Below are 10,526 nucleotides of genomic sequence, written 5' to 3'. Positions count from 1 at the left end.
ATTGGGGTACACGTGTCTCTTTCCCTTCTGGTTTCCTCAGTGTGTATGCCCAGCAGTGGGGTTGCTGGATCATAAGGCAGTTCTATTTCCAGTTTTTTAAACCCTTTATTCTTTATTGAGAATAGGGTGTGCACACCACCAAATACAGTTCACCAGCATCCTGGGCAAGAGTACCCTAAGTGTGATTTAGTGTTTGCTCGGAGTGGCCTTACTGATTCCTGAACCACTCCAAGCATTTATACTGCCTGTGCCAGGCCAATCCTGTCATTTCCTCGATCCAAGACTGAGAAATACAGCCTCAGGAAGATGTCACCCAGCATCCAGGTCTCTCTAGATGTCCTCACTGTGTTTTCTTTAAAGGTGGTATAGCAGTGGCCTCTAGAATCCTGGGGGAGCCAGAGACACACACCAGTCAGCCTGAGCCCTTAAATGTGACTCCCACAAATATCCAGACCCAGCACAATTCTTTGTTTTATGTCCCTCTTTTGGTAAGTATCGATGGATTTTCTCCTTAGCAGGGGATATGAGAGTTCATCCACAACCAAAAAGGGCCAAGACATGAGGTTTCCATGAGGAAGGGTGTGCGGGAGGGGAGGACTGGGAGTTGGGGATACAGAGGAATGATAAACAACAAAGTCCTACTGTAGAGCATAAGGAAATATATCAAATATATTAACTATCCAGTCATAAACCACATGAAAAAGAATAAGAAAAAGAATATATATTTCTCTATGTGTATAACTGAATCACATTGCTGTGCAGCAGAACTTAATGCAACATTGAAGATTAGCCACACTTCAATAAAATTTTTAGAAAAGAAAAAAGAGTGTCCATAGTTCTCCTCTCTCCCTGTTTCTTTCCTGCTGACTCCTGCTCCTTGTTTTTTCTGCAGAAAATGCTGGTTCTCCTCCTGCATCCCCACAATACATACTTTATTTAAAAAAATTTTTTTTTGTATTGGAGTATAGATGATTAAGAATATTCTGAGTTTCAGGTGGACAGTAAATGGACTCAACCATATGTATCCATGTATCCTGGTCCCAAAAATACCCCTCCCATCCAGGTTGTCATATAATTAAGTGGAGTTCCCTGTGCTACACAGTAACTAGTTGTTGGTTATCCATCTTAAATAGAGCAGTGCCCACAACACGTTCTTGAAGACTTAACTTAGGAATGCTGGGAAGCCTCCTTCAGCCCACACTCTCCCTCTTTGGCCACTCCAGGCTTGGGTGGATAACGTACTCTGGTTCCTCATTCCCACCATTCAGTCCATAGCCCTCATACCCCGAGTAAGTCCCCAGTGCCCCAGTGCAGAGCACCTTGGGATGCCATTTGCATGGAATCCAGTGCAGTTTTGCCTAGAACCAAGCAACCCTCCACATGGCTCCATAAGTTTACAGTTTTAGAATTCCTGAAATTCCCTCCCTTCCTCAAAGCTTCTTTGAGCCCATCAGCCAGCTCTGAACTCCCACAGGGAGCTGACATGAAGCCTCCACCCTGTGCCGGGGCTGAGCAGTCACTGTGCACCCTTTATTCACATTAGCATCCAGCCTCCCCACAGAGGGGTTGGGTAGCCTGACTCACAAAGGGGGCACCCGGCCAGAGCTAGTGGATGATACATCTGAGAACTAGGGTGACCATGTAATTTATCATCCAAAGCAGGAAAACTGCGAGAAGGGAAGGGAGACTGTTAATCCCTATGGTGGGACACTGTGAGTGTCCCCAGCCATTCTCCCTGTCACATGACTTATTTCAAGGACTGCTAGAGCTGACCTTCCATGTTCATCCATCTGAGGGTTCAGATTGAACTGAAGCTCTTTGACACTGAGGACCTGAGTGTTCCCCTCTCTTTGTGACTCCCACCGTACCAGCATGGCGTTATGTCATCACATTTATTTCAAGATGATCAGTGTTCCAGACGGCCCTTTACTCTTTTCTTTTTTTTTTTTTCCTTAAATAATTTTTTTGTATTCATCATTGTTTTATTATAGAAATTTTATTTTTAAAATTTAGATATCTCTTTTTTTTTTACTTTATAATATTGTATTGGTTTTGCCATATATCAACATGAATCCGTCACGGGTATACACATGTTCCCCATCCTGAACCCCCTACCCACTTCCCTCCCCATATCATCCATCTGTGTCATCCCAGTGCACCAGCCCCAAGCATCCTGAATCCTGCATTGAACCTGGACTGGCGATTCTTTTCTTATATGATATTATACATGTTTCAATGCCATTCTCCCAAATCATCCCACCCTCTCCCTCTCCCTCAGAGTCCAAAAGACTGTTCTATACATCTGTGTCTCTTTTGCTGTCTCGCATACAAGGTTATCGTTACCATCTTTCTAAATTCCATATATATACGTTAGTGGACTGTATTGGTGTTTTTCTTTCTGGCTTACTTCACTCTGTATAATAGGCTCCAGTTTCATCCACCTCATTAGAACTGATTCAAATGTATTCTTTTTAACGGCTGAGTAATATTCCGGCCCAAGTGGTTCGTCTTGTGGGAGGTTCTGGCCAGCCCCAGGGCTCAGCAGCATCTGCAATAGTGTAAGATGGCCTCAGAGGGCGCCCTCCTCCCAGCAGCAGCCCAAGGGTTCCTGCAAGTTCCTATTTGAGAACCACCCCTCAGGGTTCTCCCCTCACCTTGAGGATGTAGGCTTGAGCTGGGACTGGGTAGTTGATACCATTGATGGTGAAGATAATAGAGGGCAGGGTATTGACCACAAAACATGAAACATAGTGCTGTTAGAGACAGAGGGAGAGAGGTTGGCCCTGGAGATCCTTCTTGTGTGTGGAGACTGGGAGTGACCCTGGGGCATGACACGTCACCCCGGAACCCCTTGGCGTGGCGCCGATGAGCTTCTGGATGTTATTGACCAGTCTTCTTGGGCCAAAGATCAGTGATGTCCCAGTATCCACAAAGGCCTCGCAGCTGCCAGAACAAACAATAGCCTTTCTTTTCATGGAGATGCTGAGAGACAGTGTGACAAAGCAGGCATCAAGGTCACTCTGAGTCTCCCCAGAGCTGCCTTCTTCCCGACTGTCTCCTAAACAGCTCTTTGTCTCTTGCCCTCATTACCTTTGCTCCCTACACGGCACCTTCCTTGACACTCTTGAATGCAGTACTTGAGTACACCAGGCTCTTTTGCACCTTGACACAAGCTGGTCTTCCTTCCTAGAGGAGCCCCCTCCCCTTTGACTAGCAAATTTCTTCTCATCTTCCAGATTCCAGCTTAATTGTCATGGTTTCAGGAAAGTCTTTCTCCCAGTGTTTATCAGTCTCCTTTCTTGACAGTCTCTTTGTAGACACTTCCTCATGTCTAGCATGTACCAAAGTCACAACTCACTATGTGTGTGTCTCATTTCCTGTGCATCTGCCTTCTTAGATGTGAGGGCAAGTTTTATTCTCCTTGCCTCCCTAAAGTGCCTGGCACACAGTGGATGCCCAAGGCTTGTCTGTTTAGTGAGTGAATGAAGACTGTGAAAATAATGAATGAGAAACATCCAGACAGCTGTATCTGGTGGGGAACAAATAACAGGTCAATCGCAGAGTGAAGATGGAGATTTGCGAGGGCAGCAGATTCTCATAGTGGTGGGAGAGCGGGGCTCCTCTAGGAGAGGGTGTCTGCCAGCACTGCTCCTAAAACCAGCTCAGACCCTGAGACCCTGGCCAGGAAATACATGACTAGCCCACAGAAACTCCAAAGGACAGGTCAGCTTTTGTCTGAGAGTATCACACAGAATCCTATCAATTATGCCTCCCGTCCTCAGGTCACTCCTGGATTCCACCTTCCTGATTCTCTGTTATAGTCCCTGCCCCACTGTGTGCCCATGAACGTGGGGTGTCTTTTTGTTAGTTGCTTTCACATCTTATGACTTCAGCAAATCTCTCTACACTGCTCAGTAGTTGCTCCTTTAGGAGACCAGTTCTCCCCATTTGCTCAAGACTTTCCCTGTTTTTAAACTGACATTTATCTGTACTGAGAACTTCCTATGTCCCAGGTAGCCCCGGACAGTTGGTCATCTTATACCTCTGTTCAGGCTGGAGAAATTCTCCCTGATCCTCTGTTCACCACACTGTAGAGTCCTCTAACCATGCTCCATGCCTCACAGGGCAGTGGGTGCAATCCTCTCCCAGCTGCACAGACCTCTCTGGACCCTTTTAGGACCCTGGTCAGAACCCTGGTCAGAAGGCCAGGGGATTATGAACACATGGGTTGTTTGTGTATCTATGTGCTTGTGTGTTTGTTTGTATTTGTGTTTGTATGTGTGTTTGTATGTGTCTCTGTGAGTGCCTGTGTGTCTCTGACTAGCTATGCATGTTTATATGTGTCTCTGTGTATGTTTATATGTGTCTGCTTGTGTGCTTCGATGTGTCTGTGTGTCAGTGTCGTTGTGGGTGGTGTATATGTCTGTGTGACTGTGTGTCTGAGAATGCATTTGTGTGTGTCTGCCTGTGTCCATGTACAGTAGTGGGAGCATCACTTGGGCTGACCCTCAGAGGGAGAGGCTTACCGGTCCATGTGTAACTCCAGTCTCCCGTTTGGATCAATGGTACCCAGTTGAGCGCTCCCTGGCAGTAGGATTTATCCACCCCACCAAACATCACCACACTGCCTTTCACCCTGCAAGTGTAGAGAGAAGAGAGGGGCTGATCCTTGGAGGACAGTAACAGCAGCACTGTCTGAGAGCTGTGCTGGTCCACCCATCAAGGCCCTAATAAGGTCCCCATGTACAGATGCAGAAATTGAGGCTAGGAGAGATTGAGATCCAGACCGAGGTCGATTACTGGCTAATGAGTGGCACAGAGGAGGTTAGAAGCTGAGGCACCTGTCTGGGCTCCACCCACTATATCTTTTGAAGATGCCCTACCTCCGGTGACCTTAGTGCTCAGATAAAATCAGAGGACATGGTGCTGAAGCATAATGGCTTTCTCCTTGTCCAGCTTGTCATTTTTTCAGGAAACTCAAAGCCTGGGAGTTCTAAGGTTGTGGGTTCAGAGTTGGCTCCACTGGCCTGTGACCTCTACTGTTCAAAGGGCCCCACACTCAGAAGGGACCCCACCTCTGCTCTCCCTGTCTTGAAATGCCTAATATTTCTTGAACAAGAGGTCCCACATGTTTGTTTTGTGTCCCACACTTTAATTTTCACTGGCTCCTGCAAATTGGGTAGCTGGTCCCAGGCTCCCGGTGGAATGCTAATGAGGAAGGAACTATGTCCACCATCCTTCTCCTTCCTTACTTATCAAATTCATAAGCAAATCGTATTGATTTTTCCTCCAACTTGTTTCCCATTGCCTTCCATTAGTCTTCCTCCTCACTCAACCCCCTAGACTGAGGTACTGGTCTTGAGCCCAGGAGCGGGGTTGTGGTCCAATAAAACATTATTTATAAAAGCCAGTGGTGAAGCCAGGTACAGCCCTGGGGCTAGATTTATCCTGGGTTAGATTATCTCTCAGAATTCTTCTTTATCAAGTGTTCTATAAATTTTGTGCAACTAAAAGCATCTTAAAGCTAATTTGGAGAAAGTGATTTTCCATCTCAGACTTACTTGCTCAAGTAGAAGGCAAAACAGGCTCAGAAATGGCACCTTGATTCTTCAGGTTGGAAAAGACGGGGATAGCTCCAAAGACAGATAAGTTGGGGTAGTTCAAGCCCAAGATGCCATCAAAAGGTGCACCCTCACACCTGTATTCCACAAAGCTTAGACCGAACAGCTGGTCAGTACTTACAAGGTCCCCAAACTGTGGGAGAGAAGAGTGTTCCCACTTACAGATACGTGAAGTGGGGCTAGGACTGGGCTGGGGTGCATTGACATTAGATCCTCAGAGAAGAATTGAGGCTGGGCTCTGTCTTTGGTGGCCCACAGACGGTTAGACCAAGCTGGGAGGGCAATTTGGGTTCCATTTGTGAGAGGCTGTGAATTTTAAAATATCTGCCCCTCTGAAAAATACCACCTGAGTAAGTCAAATTGGCCTTGTGGCTTCTGTCCAGGTGGGGCAACCAAGAGTCAGGCCAGGACCCATTGGTGCCCCCTTGTGGACAAAATGAGTTGAGAGCAAGGTAGCCTTCTCTGGCATCACTATGACCTAATGACAGGAATGGACTGAATTCTCTAAGGTACTGTGGATTCTGTATCTGTCCAGGAAGACGGAAGCCAAAAACACAGTCTTGCTTGCAGGGATCTATGAACCTACTGCCTCGGAAATTCACTTTTGGGGATATGTGTGTATTTGTGTGAGTGTGTATGAGAGAGAAAGAGAGAGGGGAACTACTCAAGTACTTTGGGGAGGCAGGCCATACGTTTTAATAGACTCTCAAAGGCACCCTAGAGTGAGAGCTCATTTATCAGGCCCCTTGACATCTCTGCCCTCCAGTTTCCAACTATGGATACCTGAAGCCCTTGACTGCCCCCCAGGGTCCCCAGATCAGTTTTATCCTGTCCCCAAACACCCTACAGCAACTTCAGTCCTGAAAAGCCAGCCTAACTCCACCGTTTACCACATGTGTGCCCTCAGCAAGGCCCTTGCTGTCTGCACCTCAGTTTCCTCATATGTCTCATGAGCTAATCAGACCACCTGCTGTGTGGTGTTGTTGCAGGATTAAACCAATTATTATCTGAAAGTGCCTGGAACAGTCTGTGAATATAAACGTGGGTGCTTTTTAACCCTTTTCTCACTCCCAGCAAAATGAACCTTAAACTGCTCATGGGCAGAGGAGCTGCAAGTCAATCTCTGGGTTAGCTAATCTGTTTGCTCGTGTGTCACCACGGGCACTGCCTCCCCAGGCACAGGATCCTGTGGGTAAGATGGTCAATATCTATGGGAGTTAGGCTAGGAAGGGTCCTGCCAGATGGTCCTGTACCTGTTTTGCAAGCAAGGGTCACTCCATAGCCAGTCCTGACTCAGCTTCTCTTTACACGTTACCCAAACAGTGTTATAAGCAAGAAATCCCTTCATGCTCCCAGATCCATAGGTGATCCTGAAGGTGTTTTGGGTAGGCCAGAAGGTGGAAGACTTGTAATGTCTGAACCTAACTTGTGTAGCTACAGACACAAGAGATGAGTGTCATCAGGTGTCAAGGGTAGAAACAGGGCGGCAGGGCAAGTGAAGGATGGTCCAGGTAGGGTGTATCTGTACTCACAACAGGCTGGACTGGGGCAAAAGAGGGAAGGCACCCACAAGTCAGATGAGCCTGTGTCAAAGATAACCTGGAATTCCTGAGGGGGTGTTCCAATGGTGACGTTACCCATGTAGAGCATCTACAGGGAAAAGCAGGGAGTGGGTTAGTGCAGAAGTGGCTACCCTCTATTCCCACACTGATGTCTCCCTTTGGGTGTCATATATTTCTTGAGATCACTTTCCAACCACTGTGAAGCTCAAAGCCTTTGATCACAGAGGTGCTTACATTTGATATTTTTTTTTCCTATGCTACATTGTGTGCAGGATATTGATTCTATCACCAGGCTTTGAAGTGGTACCTCCTGCATTGGAAGTGCAGAGGCATAACCACTGGACCTCCAGGACCGTTGGACACTCAGGGAAGTCCTGGTGCCTTCATTTGAGAAACTCTGTAGTCTCTTCAAACCCAGCCTTAGCACCCCCTTCTCCAGGAGGTCCTTCTTGATCAACCCCAGCCACTCCCTCTAAACTCAGACCACATCCAATCAACACCACACAAGTGACCCTTTTTTTTGACATGTATTTACTCTTTGCCTATCTCTCAGGCTGGCATGGGCTTTCTTGGACAAAATAAGCACTTTTTCTAATCTAAAAACAGTAACGACTGTGTTAGATTCTGATGGCCTTACACGGAATACGGGTTCAGTAACTTTTTACTGCTGTGGTTCTTGCATCTCTGGAAACTGAATTCCTCTGCCTGGGGATTCACAATGGCTTTGCACTTGGTTCTACCTTCTGATCAGAGATGGTTCACTCTTCATCTGTAACTAGTTGACTCCCTTAATTCAGAAGAAACTGCTGCTGCTGCTGCTGCTAAGTCGCTTCAGTCATGTCCAATTCTTTGCAACCCCATAGACAGCAGTCCACCAGGCTCCACTGTCCCTGGAATTCTCCAGGCAAGAACACTGGAGTGGGTTGCAATTTCCTTCTCCAGTTCAGGAAAGTGAAAAGTGAAAGTGAAGTCGCTCAGTCATGCCTGCTTCTTAGCGACCCCATGGACTGCAGCCTACCAGGCCTCTCTGTCCTTGGGTTTTTCCAGGCAAGAGGACTGTAGTGGGTCGTCATTGCCTTCTGCTCAGAAGGAACAATCTCCCTCAAAATAATGACACATCGTTGACACAGAAATGGATGTTTACCTGACACCTGGTAATTTCTGGGCGCAGTCACCAAGACAAGAGTTGAAGATGATAGTGCCTTCTCCTCCGCGTGGGGCCCCTTTTGCCCAGTGTGTCTGCCTCCTGCAGGAGCCACAGCCCCAACATTCCACGTGGCACCTCCAGATGAGCCCCAGTGCTAGGTTAGAGCACCAGGGGGCGCTGTGGAGCGCCATCCTCCCAAAACACTCACATCCATGATGTTCCTCAGGGGGTGTATAGTTATATTTGAGCCACGAGAAGAAATCTGAGACAGTCTGTAAGCATGTTCCTTGAGGAAATTGTTCAGCATGTTTTTTCACTGAGGGTATTTCTCATTGTCTTCACTTTCCTTAGAGGTATTCTTTTCACCGAACATTTGACAAAGAAAACAAAGAAGATGCTACATTTAGCTGTCAGTGTTAAGCTATAACTGTCATTGTAATGGCCCTGTGTAATTTTCTCATCATTTTTATGAGTCACCTTATTATAAGAATTTTATGCATATTCCATGGCAAAGACATAGGTTTGAATAAAGATTCTGTTCTGTAATGTTGGGTAAGCCATATGACCATGTGGGGTCTCAGTCTTCCCTTGGTAAAATGGTGGAATGTAATGATTCAAACCCTCCATATAGGACATCTTGGGGATAGTGAAGTGATGGATATAAGGTGCCTGATAAATAGGAAGTCTCAACAATGACAGCCACTAGCACTGCTGTTGCCGTCCCACTGTATCCTTCTCATAGAAGCTCAGGGAAGGAGGTAGAAGGGGGGTTCCTGTCCTCTTTTACAAGGGAGGAATTTGAAATTTAAGAGACTTGTGAATTGGCTGTGGTCACACTGCTTGTCAGATATAAAACAGTGTATAAGTAGCCTTCCCAATCTTTCTCAAAGTTGAAAGAGAAGAGAGAGTTGAAAGAAGAATCCAAAAGATAGGGAACAAGTTCAGGAAATGTAGAAAATTAAAAGAAAAGTTAAAAGAAAACACCACAGAGAGAAATACACTCACAGAGACTTCCAAAGGGATGGAGAGATACATGATAGTGATGCAGAGATGCAGACATAGACATATACACACTGAAGTAGAGAGGGAACAAAGAACATGCTAAATAAAAGGTAGAAAAGTGCTTTCCACAGGACCACACCTACATCTGCACTGACTGTGCACTGAGCAATTGCAAGGAGTTCCAATTTCATGACCAATTTCAATAGGTCATGACATGATTGGACCCCAGAGTTGTGCAACTATGCAAATCTACACCAAGAACCGTGAGTCCCACAGTTCCTATAGCAAGGTATTTATCAATATTTAAGGGTTGAACTTTAAGATTGTCAGGGAAATATTCCATTCTGTTCTAAACCTGATGAGTAGAAGAATAATCAGATGAAAATAAAAATCACAGAAAGGAAGATGATGTGGCTTACAGTCTCCATCCTTACATGACTCTGCAATCTGAGAAGGGCACCAGCCCGAGGAGCACAACCACTTCATATTTCTTTCCTGGCTCCAAGTATTCAGAGAAGTCCTGGTTCTTAGCATGTAGTGGTGACCGGGAGCCCCTAGTTATATATGCTCTGGCATGCCCTAGTTTAGCCCTTTAGGCCAATAATAGGTCTGAAAAGAACACAAAGTTCTCGATAAAATCTTTACCTTCATCAGTGTCCTTGGCGAGTGGCCCTTGAAGCTTCACAGAATACAGAGAATTGAACTTAATCTCTTCCTTGAAGGTTGGTTGGAAAATCAAACTGATCTGCATGGACATCTAAGAAGATGGAGAACCTTGCCTACTTGGAGAAAAAAAAAACTGCTAAGAACATCATAAAAATGGATACTAAGGGCCATGCTCGACATTCGTGGTTTCATGTCATCTTCCTAGCCACTTCATGAGATATGCATTGCTGTCTTCGTTGGAGAGGAGATTGCTAGGAGAATAAGTTGTCAAATGACAAAGTGAAGACCTCAGGGACAGCCCAGGGACATATAACTGGCTTTAGGTAGTGGGTTTAATGGCAGACATCAGGGGCACCTATGATGCCAGGCTGCATCAAAGATTTAGGGCAGAGCAGTACTTCAATTGCATGGTTTCAGTATTGGAAGAAATGTCATATGCATCCACAAGATATTTTATAGCATCCAACAAACATACAAGGAAGAACTGTGCTAGGGTCTGGGTTAAAGGCTTCAAAGTCAAAGTTGATG

General features: G+C 45.9%; 1 pseudogene; it reads right to left on the bottom strand.

Moving 5' to 3' along the window:
- Nucleotides 1-236: 236 nt before the first annotated feature.
- LOC147341978 (pregnancy-associated glycoprotein 1-like) lies at nt 237-9,866 on the bottom strand (annotated as a pseudogene).
- Between the last annotated feature and the right edge of the window lie 660 nt (nt 9,867-10,526).

Source organism: Bos grunniens, chromosome 29, assembly GCF_055505025.1.
Source record: "Bos grunniens cultivar Pamir isolate PY7600 chromosome 29, Bosgru_T2T1.0, whole genome shotgun sequence".
Lineage (NCBI taxonomy): Eukaryota > Metazoa > Chordata > Mammalia > Artiodactyla > Bovidae > Bos > Bos grunniens.
This window is presented reverse-complemented; position numbering and strand designations above follow the sequence as displayed.